The 19,079-nt window shown below is 37.4% G+C and overlaps 1 long non-coding RNA gene across 1 annotated transcript; it reads left to right on the top strand.

Moving 5' to 3' along the window:
* The first annotated feature begins 15,086 nt into the window (after positions 1 to 15,086).
* Positions 15,087 to 15,704, top strand: LOC118024453. Its single transcript, XR_004683106.1, has 3 exons — positions 15,087 to 15,120; positions 15,228 to 15,251; positions 15,605 to 15,704. It is a non-coding gene; the product is annotated as an uncharacterized LOC118024453 (long non-coding RNA).
* The last annotated feature ends 3,375 nt before the right edge of the window (positions 15,705 to 19,079 follow it).

Genomic DNA, 19,079 nt, shown 5'->3' on the forward strand with positions numbered 1-19,079 from the left:
GGTATACCATATGATTTCACTCATATGTGGAATCTAAAACAAAACAAAGCAAAACAAATGAATAAACAAACAAAAAGCAGAATCAGACCTATAACAGAGAACAAAACTCATGGTTGCCAGAGGGGATGGGTGGGGGGATGGGCAAAATGGGTCAAAGGGAGTGGGAGATACAGGCTTCCAGTTATGAAATGAATATGTCATGGGAATAAAAGGCAGAGCATATGGACTCTAGTCAGAGATGTTGTAAGAGTGCTGTACAGTGACAGATGGTAGCTACACTTGAGGTGAGCACAGCATAAGGCATGGAATTGTCGAATCACTATGTTGTACACCTGAAACTAATGTAATATTGTGTGTCCACCATATTCAAATAAAAAAAAAGAAAACTAAAATAAACATAATAAATAAAATAAAATAAACTGACTTTGGTAAAGAATTTTCCAAAATGAATCAAATTCTTCAAATCAAATATCCAAGAAGCTTGCTGAACTCCAAGAACACAAAACAAGATAAAAGCACCTAGATACATCACTGTAAAATGGCTGAAAATAAGCCTTAAAAGAAAGAAGAGTACGAACACCTAGCTGGTTCAGTTGGTTGAGTGTGCGTCTCTTGATCTCGGGGTTGTGAGTTCAAGCCCCACGCTGGGTATAGAGATGACTTAAAAAAATAAAATCTTTAAAAAAACGAAGAAAAGAAAAAAAAAGAAAGAACAGTAAAACAAGCACAGTGCATTCAAGGAAATAACCATAATATTGACCTGTAGCTCCTCAAAAACAAAACAAAACAAAACAAAATAAAACAAAAAAAATCACCCTCAAAATGATGGTGAAATGAGGACTTTTTCAGAAAATGGAAACTAAGAGAGACAGAAGTATCCCAAACATGATTCTGCTTTTCTTTTGGAATAGCTCATGCTTCCTTAAAGTTTCTAAATTGATGGCAGTAAAAATATTTGTTTGGGGTTGCCTGGCTGGCTCAGTCCATAGAGCATGAGACTCATGATCACAGGGTTGTAAGTTCCAGACTCAAGTTGGGTGTAGAGATTACTTGAAAATAAAATCTGAGAAAAAATTGTTCTGAAAGGTGGTCTTAAATGAAGAATAAACTTGCTAGGAGGGGTAAATCTAACACAATGTAATAAAATGTGAAAATCTGAAAAAAATGGAGTGGTAGCAAAGATTCAGAAGTAGCCACTTTTACAAGGCCGAATGTTTATTCTTGTCAAAAACTGCATATTTAATCCATTATGCTAAATGAGGTTTATAATAAAGTATTTCATTTGGTTGTGACTCCCACTGTGTAACTCTCTTCTTCCAATTTACATACTGAATGCAAAGAACCAAAGAACTATTTTGACTACTTTGTATTCTAACTGACCCCATTCATCTAAAACACCTGGGTTATTTGGCGAACTTGTGTTCCCTGGGTAGAATTAACCAGGTAATTGCTTCTTGATCACAACACAAGACAAGTTTAAATCTGGCCTCGGTCTTTACACGTCCTTTCCTAATGGTTTCTTTCCAAACTATCACTCACTACATGGACTGTTTTAAGACACCTAAATGTTTTCCATTCCTTAACATCTCTACTCACCACATCCAGGAGAAGCCATGTAATGGCTGCCCAGTGAGAGACCTGAAAGAGGGGAGGATATGAGATTTTTGAGTACTTTTGAGCTCTAGAGGCAGCTCAAGAGACCAGTTACTGGAGTCATTTCTTCTTTTACTGTGATGCGTTTTCTGGTGGAAGAGACACTGGTTGGGTCTCCTCCAGCAGAAGGCAAACATCTGGAGTTGATCTTTCACAGTTTAGGAAAGAATTGTTGTCAGCAATTTGTGACCACTTGTAAAAGTTTTATGGAAGATGAGCATTACCTTGAAAGCCTGACTAAAGCTCCTCATACCAACCTGAAAATGGGCTGTTCCTCCCTAATGAGAACTCATTGACTGTTAGAGGCACTGGCCTGGCTTTTGATGCAGTTAATATGAATTCTTATGAAGAACCAAAGGCTGGAGGTCATTCCCTGCTTACAGTACATGAAAGAGTGGCTGGTTTTGCAGGAGATGACCCAGGAGCTATGTACCTCCACATATTGCTGTTCGTGTTCTTGTCAAACCTCACCTTTGATGTGATGACACAGATATCATCTACCAAAGATCTACCAGAGATCATCTCCTATTCCCCAGGAGAGAAGAACTGCACTCTGTTGGGCATCCTCAGCTACAAGCTTGTCTAATCTTCACACACACCATCTTGACCCTGCGGGACAAGGACTATCAACAGTGCTGGGCACTGGCAAAGCCAGCATCCCCTCTCAAGCTGATAAAGAGGAGACGCATGAATTAGCCTTTTTAACCAACCTCATGGTGTCCAGCCAGAGCTTATCTTCAGTTTTAAGGAAGGAAAAGCTGAAGTTGGCTAAAAGCTTTTCTTTATTCTCTTTTCCCTTGATAGCCTATAAGTCACCAGGGGAGCTGAATATTGCAAAATCCTGTCATGGAACAGCAGGCTGATAAACTGAAAAATAAAAACAGATGTGGAGCAGGGAAGGCTTCTGGACATTTGTTTCTTGCTTTGGACTGGTTCAAGTACTGAGACTCTTTAACCCTACTCCTACTCAGAAAAATCTAGTATTTCCTCTGCCTCGACTATCACAATCCTTGGATAATTCACATCTTTGGATAATCACCTCCCCCACATTGAAGTCAAAATAAAGTAATGGGAAAATGCAAAATGAAAATGCTAAGTGACATTTATTGCATGCATATGTGCCAAACAGTCGGCAGGCGATAGCGTGTTTAAACAGCTCATACTCTAGAGCCCAACGACCTGGAGTCAAATCCTCACTCTAGCTCTTAAGAGCTGAGTGGTCTGGAGCAAGTTGTTCAGCTGGTTTGTGTCTCAATTTTCTCACCAGTGTAAGGGGAATAATAATACCTGGATCTCCCTCATTAAGAGTTAACCCTTGCATAGTGCTTGGAACAGCATCTGGCACGTTGCAAAACCTCAGGACGCATGACCTATCAATCTTATTATAATGCAGTGAAATAGGTAGTCTTATCCATCCCCGTGTGTCATGTGGAGAACTGAATCTCAGTGAGATTAAGCCACATGTGGAATATGCAATATTCACACCAAGCAGGGCCCTTGCCTGTAGGACTCTGTACCCAAAGTAGTGAACCGGAATGCCACATAGTGCAAGTTTCAAGGCAAAACCAAAATGGAGACCCCCACCCACCTAGGAACATCATGGTGATTTACACATATGTGTGGGCAACAAATAGAATTCAGGCTCCAATCTCCTATGTTTTCCATTCATAGATTTGGATACTGATTCTACGGAGTTCTTCAACTTTTGACTTGCTTCATGAAGGTACAACTGGTGTTATCGTTTTAGGATCCGAGGGATAGAAAGGACATCACCTTTGCAAAGGGACTGATCTCTACCCTAAGAATGAAAAAACACACATTAGCTCATCACATGGATGGACTAACTGGAGAGGGTAGATATGTATCTTTACCCTCTTTCATCTGAGATTTATCACCTAGGAATCTATTGGCTGCAAGTGACAGATGACCCAATTCATAATGAAGTATAAAGTACTTATTATCTCACATGACAAGAATCCCCAAGAGAGGGTGTTTCCAGGTTAGGGTAATTCAGTAACTCAAGGATGTTAATTCACTAACTCAAGGATTTCCATCCTTTTACCTAATCACCTTAGCATATTCCCTTTTAGTCCCCATTTGCCCTCATCTGATGGCATGATGGTTGTAGCATCAGCCTGATTTGTAACTGGGCCTATGACCTAAGCCAGCTTAGATATGTGACTCATTTCTGAATGGTGTATGAAAGTGACACATGCAATTTTCAAAAGCAGCCTTTCTAACTCCTCCATCCTTCTTATACCCATTAGGGATGATAGAATGGAAATCTGGAAATAGCCTGGATTCAACATCAAAGGCTCTCCCATGTCAACACTAAATCGTCTCCTATTACATACAAGAAAATGACATTGTTCTCTCATTTAAGCAACTACTACCTTGATTCTCTTCTTCTTGCGTCCCAATCAATATCCTAATGATAGTGTCCCTGGTAGTTTCCCCAGTAACCTACACTCAACACTGCAACTGGAATGATGGCTTAAGAATTAAATCAATTTCACTACTCAGTGCCTGCCACTGTTTTCACTGCCCCGATGCATTATCTAGTCCTTGCTTACTTTTGATCCATATCATACACTTCTGCTCTATACAAATTGAATTCCAGCAATCTTGACCTCCTTTTTGTCCCCAAAGGGAGAAAACAAAACAACAAAAATCTTATCCTCACTCTAGGTCCTTATGCTTTCTATTATTTTTCTCTGCCCTGTCTTCCCAAGAAGCTTTACGTGGTCACCTTCTCACTCTGGACTGACCTCAGCTACCATCTCCTGAATGAGGTCTTTCTTGAGCATCCTTTCTAAAGGACTCTACATCACCACTCATAACACTGCTTTATTTGCTCACAGTTCTTAATAGTACCTGAAATTTTCTTTTCTAATCATATAGTTACTTATTGGTGTGCTATGCCTTCTACCATTAAAATGTAACCTCCTGGAAAGCTAAGACTTCATATACTTAGACATATCAGTTTTTTAAAAGCGCAATACTATGTAATTTGTATCAACCGCTTTTAGCTTAATTTTCTGGATCCATTATCATGCTATTCCATAAATATGCAGATTGCTTGAGGGTACCTGTTAGCTGGAGCCTTATTCCACAGACGATTTTGTGTTCTCCCTCTACATGTGATGAAGGTTTCCAATAGACCACATTTAAGTCCCTCTGGTAATCAGAAACTAAGAGATTTTTTTAAATAAAATCATAAAGAAACTTAAAAGGTTTAGGCAAAAAGCAGCTAATTGGGAGAATAAACATCCAAAATGATGTCTAATTTGGTTGAAAATAACCAGAATCTACCGCCTGACCCTGGGAAAGATTGCTGAAGTGCTTGACTTCTGGCTTAATTTGCAATCCAACCTAAGGAAGATTGTTAAAGTCCTCTAAGTTGGATGGATACTCTCTAATAAATGCATTGTGAATCTCAAGGTACAACAATTTCAAGTCAAAGTTGGGAAACTTTAATGTGTGTTTCCCATTATCTTTAAAAATTAAAAACAGCTCTGCCTGTGGCCCTCTTGTCTTGGCGAACAGAAACACTCCCAGCAAGTGCTTGTGTGAAGGCAAAACAATAGTTTGGAAAGGGAGAATGAAAAATCAACTTTGTCTTTATCTGCATAATGACAATCCATCGATTGTACTGATTTTCAAAAATCAATTTTATGATTAACACAAATTTTAAAATAGCATATCTTTAAATGCTGTCTTTCATTATTCGTCCATGTGACAGTTGTCTTTTGCAGGCTATGCGATTGGCAACATGGAGCTAAAGCTTCGATATTTGGATGATGAACAGATGAAGGGATGTTCAATGTCGAATGAGATGTTTTTCCTTTAAAATTTTACATACCTGCACTGAGTCACATAATTCTATAGAAGTTCTCTGCCAGCTTTCTAATGTTTCAAGCCTGTTTTCACTCTATTATTTTTCTCTAAGCAGACTTAAACTTAGAAACCAAATAATGACATCCTTCCTAGAAGAAAAAAAAAGTTTCCTCAAATTACTTGAGCGGACTTCCGTCGATGTTTTATTTTCAATAAACCTTGAGGCAAATAGCCACTTTTGAACCTTGCACTTTGCCCCCTGAGTTTCACAACCTGGCGAAAGATCAATACCAGAGTCAAAAGTGTCAGCAAAAATGAAAATGATATGCACAAATTGTTATTTATACAAGTCCCCTGATTTTGTTTACTGAGTTTAATATAAACTCTGCCTTTTGATTAAAAGCAAATGTTCAAGTTCTCTGTAGGGACCTGCTGTTCTAGATGATTATATCTTAAAAAAAAAAAAAAAAAAAGCAAAAAACTGCAAAGGGCAAGAATTAACTGAAAAAGGCAGATCCCTAGCAGGAATTCCTTTGGTATTAAATAGCAGAAGATAATGACTAGGCCATGTGGGTATGTGGGCCAGAAAAAGGAAGAGAAGATCACAAAAGACATAATTCTTTACTTATGAAGGTCTTCTGAAATATATATCATTCAAAACAATTGGTGTAATATACCAAAATTAATAAAGATTGTCCTTTTGAATTAGCTTTTCTACTTCTTGAAATTTACCAAAATAAAATAATCAAGGAAGCACGCCCATACTGTCCTTGGTGATTATGGCACTTTGTTCCTTATAGAAATAACAAAATTAAAAGTAAAAAAAAATAATAATAGGGCAAGAAAGAAATGGCTATATTCATTTATGAGAGAAAATAAATCTATTTGAAATACTTTATAGAATATTTAATTCAATGAAAAAATGTATTGCTGTATATAAAAAAAAGCAAGATACTGAAACTACACATACAATGTGATTCACCATGTGTAAAATCTACAAATTATATAGACATTAATGTATACAATTAATTGGCCTATTTCTCTGGTGTTGGATCTACAGCCAGTTTTCATTTTCCTTATTAAATGTTTTGATTTAAAAATGTTTTCAAAGGATATATATTAATTTTATAATTAAGCAGTAATGGTTAAAATGGGTGCTATGCTGTTTAAAATACTATCTAGACACAAAAGGAAAACCTACTGAATTTGTCAAGACCCGGTATATTTTACAGAGCCTAAGGAAGCAGATGGCAATGAATTCTAAACTCATTTGTTTTTTGCTCCTTTTCGTGGTTTCCCACTACCAAGAGAGTAAATCTCAACTCTTCAATCCAAAGAATTAATAAACACCTGTGACAAATTCTGTCCTGGTTCTAGATATTGCTAAGAATTTCAGTAGTCTATAATTCTGAATGTCCTCAAGGAGTTTACAATCTTGCTCGGGAAAACAGACTTACTATTTGAAGTATTTACAGAATAATTAATGGACAGTTTGTGTGGTCCTTGCCAATTGTGAGGTCAGTTTCTGAGTTTATTCCTCTTCTCTTATGATGTTAAAACGTAAGAGAGTGGCAGGGATCTTGTGAATTATTTAACAAGAACAAATACAGTAAAGCCACAATTAAATTTTTTACATCGTATTCAATGCAGCTCAAATTAAGTCATTTAAAACATGGAAGTGAAATACGTACATCTTCTATTTGATTTCAGTTGTTAGGGAATTAAAATTAAAACATCCAGACTGTATCACTTAGCACACGCTTAGGTATTCCAGTGAAGAGAAAATATTAAATCAAATAAGGATTCAATCTCAGACTAGACACAATTTAAGCACAACCCACTGTCAAATGTTTGGTGATTTATTTGTATCCATGACAGCAATGTTGTGAAGCGGTGAAAAGAATGTCTTTTATAAGTAACTCTTCTGAATCCTGCCCTCAGTCCTATTGGTTATGTATCATCTTCACACGAGTTCTAACTTAAAAACAAAACAACACAAAACAAACTGCATAATGAAAAAAATGGAGATAAAATAAAAATTAGTGGGGGAAAAAAGGTCAATATCTGTAAGTAATTAAATATCACATTGGCTCCTTGGAATTTAGCAGGCAAGAGATCATGTTTCACTCCATTAATTTGTTCTTTTTACTGCCCACTATAGGAAACAAAGAATGGAAACCAGTCCCCAGATTTCCATCTTAAACTCATAGCATCCTTCCCAGTAAGATAGTCTTCCATTATCAACTTTTCGATCAAAGATTGTAACAGCTCTGGTAACGATGTCAAGAAGAAATGTTTCAAAATATAACCACAGTAAAATTTAAGTTGCACCTGGAATAGAAGCAACTGTGGGTTGACCAGTTGTATAGTTTGAGTATAACAAAAAAGGATAGTCTAATGACAATTTCAGAATAAGATATCCCACATATTACTCTGCATAAGATTTCATAGGGAATGATAGTACATGTATTTAGCAACCTGTTGTAAGTACATGAGTGCCTTTGTTTGCTTAGTTGCCGTATTTTACTTTCAGTGTACCTATATGTAGGGAAGATTTACTGCCCCAATAACTTAATAGTTTAATATTTTTCTTTTTTTAAATATTTTTATTTAAAAGTAGTAAGTGTAACTATAACATGCACTGAAGTCCATAACACTCATTTCTCAGGACCTTTAATTTACCTTTGCTTAAACAGAAGTCACTTCCTATACTAAACAATAAGTCAGTTGCTCCACTAAATGTACGGCTGAAAATTAGTTTCATTATTTTAAATGAAATGGCCAACTAGATATTCCTAAGAGTGACATTAATGGATCACAAGCATGAGGTGGCTGGGCTGTCCAGAGAAAAGCTTTTCAGCTTCCTTTGTGAATGCCTTGCTTTTATAAACCAGAATCCAGTGCTCCTTTCCTTACAGAACCAGGCCAAAGGATCTGCCATAGTCTAAAAAGACTTCCATATTTTATTTTATTCCACTTATCATTTGACCAATGTCAGAATGGGCTTTAGAGTAAGAGAAAAAAAAATGGAGTGCTAGAGATTAACCTTATGCAAATAAGCTGGAAGAGAGGGCCATGTCATGCGCATTGCAAGTACCTATGAGTACCTAATTTTTCAGTATTGCTTTGCCTTTTACTGGTAAGAAAGTTGCTTGTAAAATAAACCACACACACTGTCGGAACTCACAATTGGAACATTTAAATGATTATTTGCTTCTCTTTCTACCAGCTTGTAAAACATTATTTTCTTATTCTTCCTTAAATAGTCTGTGCTAATTACATACCATGACCCTTGCCCTCCAAGTGCCTTCATTTATGGCAGCACATTCCTTTCCAGGGCAACACGTTGGCTAGGTTTATAGGATGCTGCTACCAGGCCTTCCACCCCTGACTTCTGCTTCCCTAGGTCATAAGTAACTTACCACATACAACTCAGCAAAAGAATTCATTTCTTCGTGAGAAGCACATAACTCACCTGACTACCCAAGGAATACACGCAAAATAGTGTGACTGATACCACCCTTTGGAATGCCAAGCATATCAATTAAGACACACTTTTGTGATTTGTTGCTTCCCTCAAAAAGAGAGAGAAAAATAATATTTTAACTTAGGAATATGTAGCTGAATTACCAATGTGGAGCCATTTCTAGGGGGATTATGTAAACAACTCTTGAGTTGACTTCCTTAACAGGCTGCAGGTTGGAAGTTTAGAAACTGTTTCGAAACCTCCAATCTCAGTCTGGTATTATTCTAAGCAGGCAACCAGGAGAGAAGATGGGAGTTAGATCCCATGTCAATCTAAATGTATCCAAGTAAAATGTTTTTAAGTTGATGCTGTACTAAATTTTCATTTTCTTCATATCTAACACAAATTTGGAGCTCTTTTACTTTTTATGCATTTGGCCAATTATTGAATTCAGCACCCTCAATCTACAGTAAATACCTAAATAGTAGGGTCGATTTAGACAAATAGAGATGATTATTAAAACAGAACTGTACAATTGAATTATTTAGGGACAAACTCAACATTTCTATGCAGAGGACATGTAATATTTATTTATTTATTTATTTTAAAAAAGATTTACTTATTTATTTACTTTAGAGAGAGAGAAAGAGAGAGCTGGGACAGAGGGAGAGGGAGAATGAGAGTCCACAAGCAGACTCCCAGCTGAGCAGCTGAGCATGGAGCCTGAGAGGGGGCTCCATCCCAGGACCCTGAGATCACGACCTGATCCAAAATCAAGAGTTGTTTGCTCATCCGACTGAGTCACCCAGACTCCCCCAGAGGGGCATATAATTTAAACCATTATTTCTATCACTCAAATTCCAAAAAATGTATCCTAATTAGTGGTTTATTTCAGATGAAGCTGTCTAAGGAAGTTGAACATTCAGGTAGCCCTTAATACATTTCCAGAGCTGGATATATCTATAGCATAAGCTGAGCAGGGAGCCTGATGCGGGGCTCCATCCCAGGACCCTGAGATCATGACCTGAGCCAAAGGCAGACGCTTAACTGACTGAGCCACCCAGGCAACATTGACTCTTTTCATGCAACCATTACTGAGAAAGAAAGATATAGCAAAATTGGAGAGAGTTTTGGCATCCTGTTGTGTTGATATGTGCTAATATATAAAAATATATAATGTTTGTCATTTTAATAAAGTCTCTATTACAGCAAATACCTCTATTAAAAAAAACAAGGATGTGAGAATTTACCTAAACTTAAATTTAATTAATGAAGCTGTTTTGTACAAAAATAATACAATTCACATAAAAGTGTTTTCATTTAAGTATGTTAAAATCCAGATTTACACAAATGATAAATAAGTACTAGGTAATAATTCATTTACAAAAGGATCTCTGGGGGTGCACCTGAGTGGCTTGGTCAGTTAGGCATCCAACTCTTGATTTCAACTCAGGTCATGATCTCAGTGTCATGAGATTGAGCCCTGCATCGGGCTCCATGCCCGGTGGTGGGGAGTCTGTTTGAGATTCTCTCCCTCTCCCTGTACAACCCGCCCCCCCCAGCCACCCCACCGCCACCCCCCCGCTCAAAGATGCACTCTCTCTCTCAAATAAATAAATAAATCTTTTTTAAAAAGGATCTCTGGGTAATTTCACTAAATAGTTAATGTTTAATATATGTTTATATATATATACTTATGTATATATCTTTAAGTATATATAACAATGGAATATTACACAATCTTAAAAAAGAATAAGATTGAGCCATTTGCAATAGCATGGATGGACCTAGAGTGTATTATGCCAATTGAAATAATTCAGACTGGAAAGACAAATACCACATGATTTCACTCCTATGTGGCATCTAAAAGAAAACAGAAGAAATGAATGAACAAACAAAAAGCATAATCAGACCTATAAATACAGAGAACAAACTCATGTTTGCCAGAGGGGAGCATGTGGGGGATGGGAAAAATGGGCAAAGAGGAGTGGGAGATACAGGCTTCCAGTTATGGAATGAATAAGTCATGGGAATAAAAGGCCCAGCATAAGGAATATACTCAATATTGTAATGGCATTGTATGGTGACAGATGGTGGCTACACTTGTGAGCACGGCATAAAGCACAGAGAAGTTGAATCACTAGGTTGTATACCTGAAACTAAAGTAACATTGTGTGTCAACTATATTCAAACAAAAAAAGAATTTTAAGAAGTATATGTACATTTATGTGTGTATGTATTCTTATATACAATTCAATTTAGAAGTAAATTTTCCACAAGGGACACTACGTACATGTTAAATATCTTCCTTATGGTGTTTGACTCTGCCCTAAAATCTGTTTTCACAGATAACATTGTAACATGTGATGATGTCCTTGTATGGACAGAAGCATCTTTGCTCTCCATCTCCTTGAATATAGTAAGAAGGACAAATGTTAAAATTCTGGGATGCTGTTCCTCTTATGATGGCTTGTGGTCCTTCTCTCCACCCATGTACCAGCAATGTGAGCTCTCAGAAAAAAGACCATTTACTTGCCCTGTTGTCAGCGCATCTGGAAGCCTTGTCAAAACAATATAATTTTACTTTGTAACTTTTTGACATTGGTATTTATTGCACCTGTCTTTGGGCATGATTTATGACCTGTCTGGTGAATATTTCTCCTCAAGTTGGAGTTTACAATATGAGATAAGTGAACCATTTAAAGGTCTGCGTATGCTTCAAAATGGCAAATGGACATTTTGCATGCATCCCTCACCTTCTCTCCTCTCTCTCAACTTCATCATCACCACCTAAACGGCCACTGAGATACACCATTCACTCAGTTCTTCGGAGAAAGAAAGAAGACAAAGATTATGTAAGACTACATTTTTCACCATCTCTTTTGCAGGGGAATTATGTGTCAATGAATTCTAATGAGTGGCAAGAAAATTCACTATAGGGAAGGCATCCAATGGAAAACATGTGCTTGCTGTCTTTGTAACGGTATCCTGGCTGGGACTCATCAATGTTTCTATCTATCACCAGAAAACACACTTCCCATTGGCAAAATTGCACATATTTTAAAAGCAGTCATTCTAATTAAATTGCTTACCTAGGCTGCAATCAAGAAAACTTTCTTTCCTTGACTATTCCCTCTGGATCTTGGTATTAATTGACAATTGTTTAGCAAGTCTCCTTAATCTCATAAGGACACACTCTAGATGTGTGCTTGTGTTCTACGTTTTCATAATACAACATTTTAAACCTTTCAATTTTTATTCTCCAAAGTTCATATGAACATGATTTTTTTTGGGGAAATTTCTATAATTACTAATAAAATCTAACATTTTTCAAAAAAGTTTGAAATAGGTAAATAGAATCTGTTTCTTTGTTTCCTTGGACCTGCAAACTTCATCTTCATAGAAACTCATGGAAAACACCATCATCTTAAAATAACATTAAATGGGATTCATGTCCTTGTACAGGTGTGAAATTTTTTGCATTTAAAAGTTAAGGAAAAATTAAAAATGTAAAGCCTTTATGTGATAACTTAGAGCGTTTTCTCTTTATACATATACAATGTTCATATAAAATGTATATGTCTAATTTTAAATTAGTGATGCTTTTGTACACTTCTGAGATGTACGTAAAAACTCATAATTGTTTACAGTGTTATATTATTTCAGACCAGTGACAGTTGGCATCAGCTTCTGCAAGTTCCCCTTACTTTAATAATCAGATAGCAAATATACACTTTAATGTATCTAGTCTATTAATTAAATGTACTCCAAAAATTCATTACAGAAGCCACTAAATCATAAATAAGCTGAACTTCATTCACTCAAATAATTTGATCTGATAATTGAGAACTCTGACACCATTTTGTTTTTGTTTTTGTTTTTTAAGTAGGCTTCATGGAGCCTAACGTAGGGCTTGAACTCACGACCCTGAGATCAAGACCTGAGCTGAGATCAAGAGTCGGATGTTTAACCCACTAAGCCACCCAGATGCCCCTCTGACACAGTTTTAGGTAGACAATCAATACAATTTTTTATACATCAATAGTTCAGACAAAAATGCTACCTTAATAAAAGGCATTAATATTTCTTTTCTATGCTAAGTCCTTACAGTTGCAGCATTTTTTTTTTTTTTTTTGGTATGTAGGCAATAGTTTCTTCAGCAAAGAATCCTGTATGTCTGAGCTCCTCATGTTCCTTTACTGCTCATCTCTCCAAGTGTCCCAAGTATTTTAACATTTTAACCCAGAAAAGATAATCTAACCCTTTAATCATTTTTGTTGTACTCCTTTGAATCCTCTCAAACTTCTCTATAATATTTATTTGTCATTTCTGTTGTTGTGGGACCCCAAATAAGGATAACTCTCTCAGGGTTGAGTATAGATGGATGATTGTTATGGTTCCTGCATTCAACACTTAGGTATAAACCAAACCTTGTAGTTCATAGATTGTTTATCTATCTCGCAGTCTCATTCAGTTCGACTCCCAGATATTCCTCTGGACAGCTAAGCAAAGACTACTCCTTACCATCTTCTTTTGGTGCAATCCTGTTTTACTACTGTGAACACTTCTGCAACATCTTGCTTTTCAGAAGATGAGGGACTTTGTTTCTTGACAAACGCAGATGAGGCAGGGACACATTTGTGAACTATAGTCCTTCTATCACTGTAGTGGAGGATATACCAGTCATTCCATTGTCAACCCTTGCTGTTTCTCGTTAGCCCACCTCCAATCCGGAAAAAAATGAGAAGTCCTTCTCCACTCAGTGATACAATTTCCTTCTTGAACCTACTCATCCTTAACAAATTGGAGTCTGCCAATGTGTTGCCAAACCAGTGACATCAACACTGGCAGGACATTAAATCGAGATTAGAAATGGCCCCATGACATCATCCTCTTGTTCCTATCGAACAGATGGTTTCTGTATATTGTGCAATTTTAGATCATTATTCATGGCTTGGGTCAGTATAATTCAGGAAGCCAAAAAACTGCCAAGAAAAATTGACCTGGACCAAGTTCAAAGACTCAAAATTATTTTATTGATTAGACGCCTGAGTTTTCATTTTCCAGAAGGACATCATGAATCATCAATACATGATAATACCTGAGTCATTTTAGCATTTGTGATGTTTAGAACTTCAAAACAAGATAATCTTTGAAGGGTCAACCTTAAAGAAGCATGATAATGAGATATCTAAGGAACTTTGTTGGGTACAACTGAACTGGGTCCAGAAACTATTGACTGAGGCAAGTGGTTTGTTTGAACTGGATGGTTATTTATTTTCACCTTATACTTGTTGACTTCATATCCTCCCTTAAGCTCAGCCCAGAGACAGTGAAGAGGTATGTTTTAAACAAGCCAGACAGGAAGCTATTTTGAAAGGCCTTGTTCAGGCATTATACCAAAGCAAGAAGATAAAGCACAGATTTGGCGGGCTGAGAACTTGGAGAATAAAATCATGTTCAAAACAAAACAAAACCTAAATGTGTTCACAGTAAGCTTTATAAGAGACCACAAACTCATATATCCTTTCCCTAAGAATCTGGAAGGAATTTCAGTAATCATGAGCTTTCTTTAGAATAAGTATTAGCTATTTTTGGAAGATATATCCCATTATATTATCACTGCCGCAGGGCAAATCTCTTGCATGGGTCATTGCAACTCTGTTCCCCCCCAAAATCAGTGCTATGCCCAACCTCTATCGATTTGAGCTTGCATCAACCATACTTCCTGCTGTTCCACAATTTCTGATTATGTTACAAGTATCTTACTTAAAATTATTAAGGCTCTTATTGCCATCCATTTATTTGAGTATAAATTTTACATTAAGAAAATAAGATCTTTGACCCTTTCTGTGTGGGCTATTTATCTTCTTCCAATTTCCCTCAAATAAATCTCATGGTCTTTATGAAGGTGTTCAATTCTCATGACTCTATTTACTTTATATTCATTGGTATTTTTGTAACCAAGCCGTGTAATATTATACCCATTTTACAGATGGCTGTGAAAAGATAACAATGAACTGGAAAGGAAGACAAGAATTCTATGCAATTATAATTTAATCATCCCACTGCAAAACTTTGAGTCTTTCTCTCTTGCTGTTTTTTAAATTTCATTTCCAGGTCCTGTTGGATAGAAATGCCGGCGGTTATAGAAATCCCTGAAAGTAAGAATATATTTTCTTATAGGAATATTGAAAATGTATTTTATGCACTTATGTGAATGAAGCTTTAATCATAGATGATAATCAGCAATGTCTAATTTTTGTTGCAGCATGATACATCACCTCGCTATAAGGTACTCCAATCAAAATATGTTGGCAACTTTCCTTTGTCAAAGAAACGAACAATTTAATCATTTTGGTAGTTCATCACGCATGCACCTGCCCGCCCCCCACCCCCAATGCCATGCCCAATGATATAAGCAATAACAGCATTACATTGAATTCACTTTAAGTTCCAGATGAAGTAAGTCTGAAAAAAGAAGCAAGTTTTTTAAATGGTAGTGGTGATCGGGGAGGAGGAGTGTAGGAATTCTAGCAGCTTCTTTAGGTGCTCTTTTTCCAAAGGCTGCCCTAGCTTTGATGGGAATTGAGCATATGCTTATGAATAAATTTTCTTTTGTTCTTTTCTTTTTTTCGTTTGTGGCAGAAAGGACACAGTCTGGGTTGTCCTCATCTCTCAGCTCTGACCCTCTCAACACCACAGCTGTTGGAGTTATTGCTAGAAACGATACCAAGATTTTTTTTTTCCCCTGGGATGTTCTGTTTGTCTCTCCAGAATATAGAGGTCTTGTGTATTCATGCATGTCCTTCCCAAACCTTTAAAACACTACATTTGGGTTGCATTTAGGTCAATATGGGCATATTGTTCCTTCTACATGATTCTGGAGGAGCTGGTCCTCCACAAAGCTACCTGCTTTGTGACTACAGATAGTCCCTGACTTAACGGTGGTTTGCATGATGCAAACGCGATACTCATTCAGTAGAAACCACACTTCGAATTTTGAACTTGGATCTGTTTCTGGTGCTTGCTTTGGCAGCACATATACTAAAATTGGACCTGTGGGTCTCCATGGCCCCTGCGTATGGATCTGTTTCTGGGCTAGCGAAGTGTAGTCCAATCCTATCTCCTGATGCTGGGCCTCACCTGCCACACCTAGTCAGCCCAGTGATCACAGGGTAAACAGCGGCCACGCCCACAACCATTCTGTTTGTGGCTTGCAATCCAGCTCTCAATTACATGAGATCCTCAACATTTTGTTATGAAATGGCTTTTGGGTTAGATGATTTTGCCCAACTGTAGGCTAATGTAAGTGTTCAGAGCATGTTTAAGGTAGAGGAGACTCTGATGTTCAGTAGGTTAGATGTATTAAGTGCGTTTTTGACTCACGATACGTTCAGCGTACAATGGACTTATTGGGACTTAATCCCATTGTAAGTCGGTGAAGGTGTGCATTTATAAACTCGCTAGCTGCTGTTTCCTAATTTCCTTGTTTTCCACTCACATGACATGTGCCTTTCAGTCTTCAAAACATAAGGGGCTGCACAGACACAGATCTTTCTTCTTCATTTCTTTTTTTTTTTTAAAGATTTTATTTATTTATTTGAGAGAGAGAATGAGAGAGAGAGAGCATGAGTGGGGGAGGGTCAGAGGGAGAAGCAGACTCCCCGCCAAGCAGGGAGCCCGATGCGGGACTCGATCCAGGGACTCCAGGATCATGACCTGAGCCGAAGGCAGTCGCCCAACCAACTGAGCCACCCAGGCACCCTTTCTTCTTCATTTCTGCAGAAGTCAAATCACAGAGAATGTTGTAGTAGCCCGGGAGAAGTCAAATCTATTCCTTAGGTGGTAAGGTACATGTTTTGACATAGAAACAGGTGCGAAAGAAAGAGAAACACACCGAAGAGTTGTACCTGTGAAGGACTTCTTTAGGATGCTTTCCTAGAGATGCTCTAAGGATGTAAAATTCTAGGTTAGAGGGAGGGTAGTTGTGTACACACGCCATTTTCACCCCGAGTCCTAGCTGATAAGCTCTTGTAGAGCTTACTGTCAAACTTCACATTTTGAGGCTTAAAAAAGAAAAGGTAGGGGCGCCTGGGTGGCTCAGTTGGTTAAGCGACTGCCTTCGGCTCAGGTCATGATCCTGGAGTCCCGGGATCGGGTCCCGCATCGGGCTCCCTGCTCGGCGGGGAGTCTGCTTCTCCCTCTGACCCTCCCCCATCTCATGCTTTCTCTCTCTCTCAAATAAATAAATAAATAAAATCTTTAAAAAAAAAAAAGAAAAGGTTAATAAAGGAGTGTTTTATGTCACTTCTCCCATACATCATTGAATAAATAAATATAAACTCTTAATACTTTCCTTCCAGGAGCCAAAGAAAGGCCCTGGTATTTTGGAAAAGCCTTGTTCACAGTCACGTGTCCATGGAGATTGAAGTATTCCTTTGAACGGTAAAAGTAGATAAATATTTCATTACAGGAGGAAGCTTCTCAAAGATACCCTACGTTCTATCCTATTATCCAACTCATGCTCAACATATAAAGAGATCTGCCCCCCAAAAAAGAAAAGAAAACCAAAAAAACCCCAAACCCACTTCTCCCCCTTCATCATGACCAACTGCAGCCAAAACATGTCTGCACTGAGGAACGTATCTGCAGCCTCCAGGAGCTTTGATACAATCAAGGCTGGTGAGATGTGCCAGACCCTTTCCCTTTTTCCCAGATGGTGGAGTTTGCTACTTTCACATTTGGCTTTTAATGGACAAGCAAGGAAGCCTGCCAGGAAAGCAGCGGAGCAAGCTAAGAAAACAAACAAACAAAAGCAATCACGCCCTTGACGCAGAGGCCAATGACAGGTATGATTGATCAGGTGTCCAGCTGGAAGCTGTCACCACCGAGTTGAGAGAAACAGGCAGAGCTTGGCGTGTTTCACGGGCCAAAGATTATCATGGGGTATTAGGTAGGTAGCATTCTTCAGCAAACAAAGAAATGGAAAGGATGGAGTTTGCTTTGCCTGCGCCACATGCCTCGCAGAGATGCTTACCACACGACTCTCTTTGCATAAGGGATACTTGAAACTGAACATATTATATTTCCTCTTGGAAACTCTCGTTAGAGAAAACCATACTGCACACCCCGGTATTCTTTTGTCTGTGTGTTTGTTTTCCAACGAAATACTTTTTCATGTTAAAATAAATGTACATTTTGACATAGGATCACTTTAGCCATGTATGATCCATCCAGAAGTATGCTTGAATCCAAAGACTTACATTCTAATTATGGCATAATGCCCTTGTTGCTTAAATGAGGAAAATAGAAATCTTGCTGATTTTATAGTATTGTCTTCAGAATCAGCTGCAATAATAGCATATTTCCTTGATTTTAACATGCCATGGATGATAAGAAAGCTTTCGAATAAAGAACAGCATTAAGCGTATTAAGTAAGCATATTGATTTTAAGAGTCATCCACTTATTTGAGAAATATTAAAATGTAAACAGAAGGTGCATATTGCAATCAAGGAAATGAGATATATATGAAAACATTTTATAAGCCACACAGTGCTGGAAATATGTATGACTAACAATTAGGTCATAATGAAAACATGTTAATAATATGGCATTATTAATATCCTGCTTGTTATAGAGGTAGTAACTTTGAAGAACAGAAAGTCTTCACACACTCAAATTGAACTTGAATCTGCATATACCAAACAGAGAAAATAATGGAAAAGAAATCCCTGACAAATTTTATTTCATCTGAACATAAGAAAACAGTTTAACAGATACCTCCCAAAATTTTCAATCTGATTTCAGTTTCACCAAAACATACACACACATCTTGCGAGTAAATTATAGAACTTATGCTATCATATTCATTCCTTGCTTCTGGCAAGCACACGGTTTATATTTACGAGTGCAGTATTTATTTTCAAATACTCAGTATCAGTGACACCATGTGATTGACTGTGATGTTGGTTATTCTCTTGACAGAATTGTCTAGTTTTTGCTTTTTAGCTATAGTTTAAACAAATTGTCTCCCCAAATTTTTATGACCGAGGATTCATACAAATGATGTAAATTCTGTAACAAACCTCAGAGACAGTTGTCAAAGTTTTGTACTGTTAG

The sequence above is a fragment of the Mirounga leonina genome, unplaced genomic scaffold (genome assembly GCF_011800145.1).
Source record: "Mirounga leonina isolate KUSES-001 unplaced genomic scaffold, KU_Mleo_1.0 Mir_197, whole genome shotgun sequence".
Taxonomy (NCBI): domain Eukaryota; kingdom Metazoa; phylum Chordata; class Mammalia; order Carnivora; family Phocidae; genus Mirounga; species Mirounga leonina.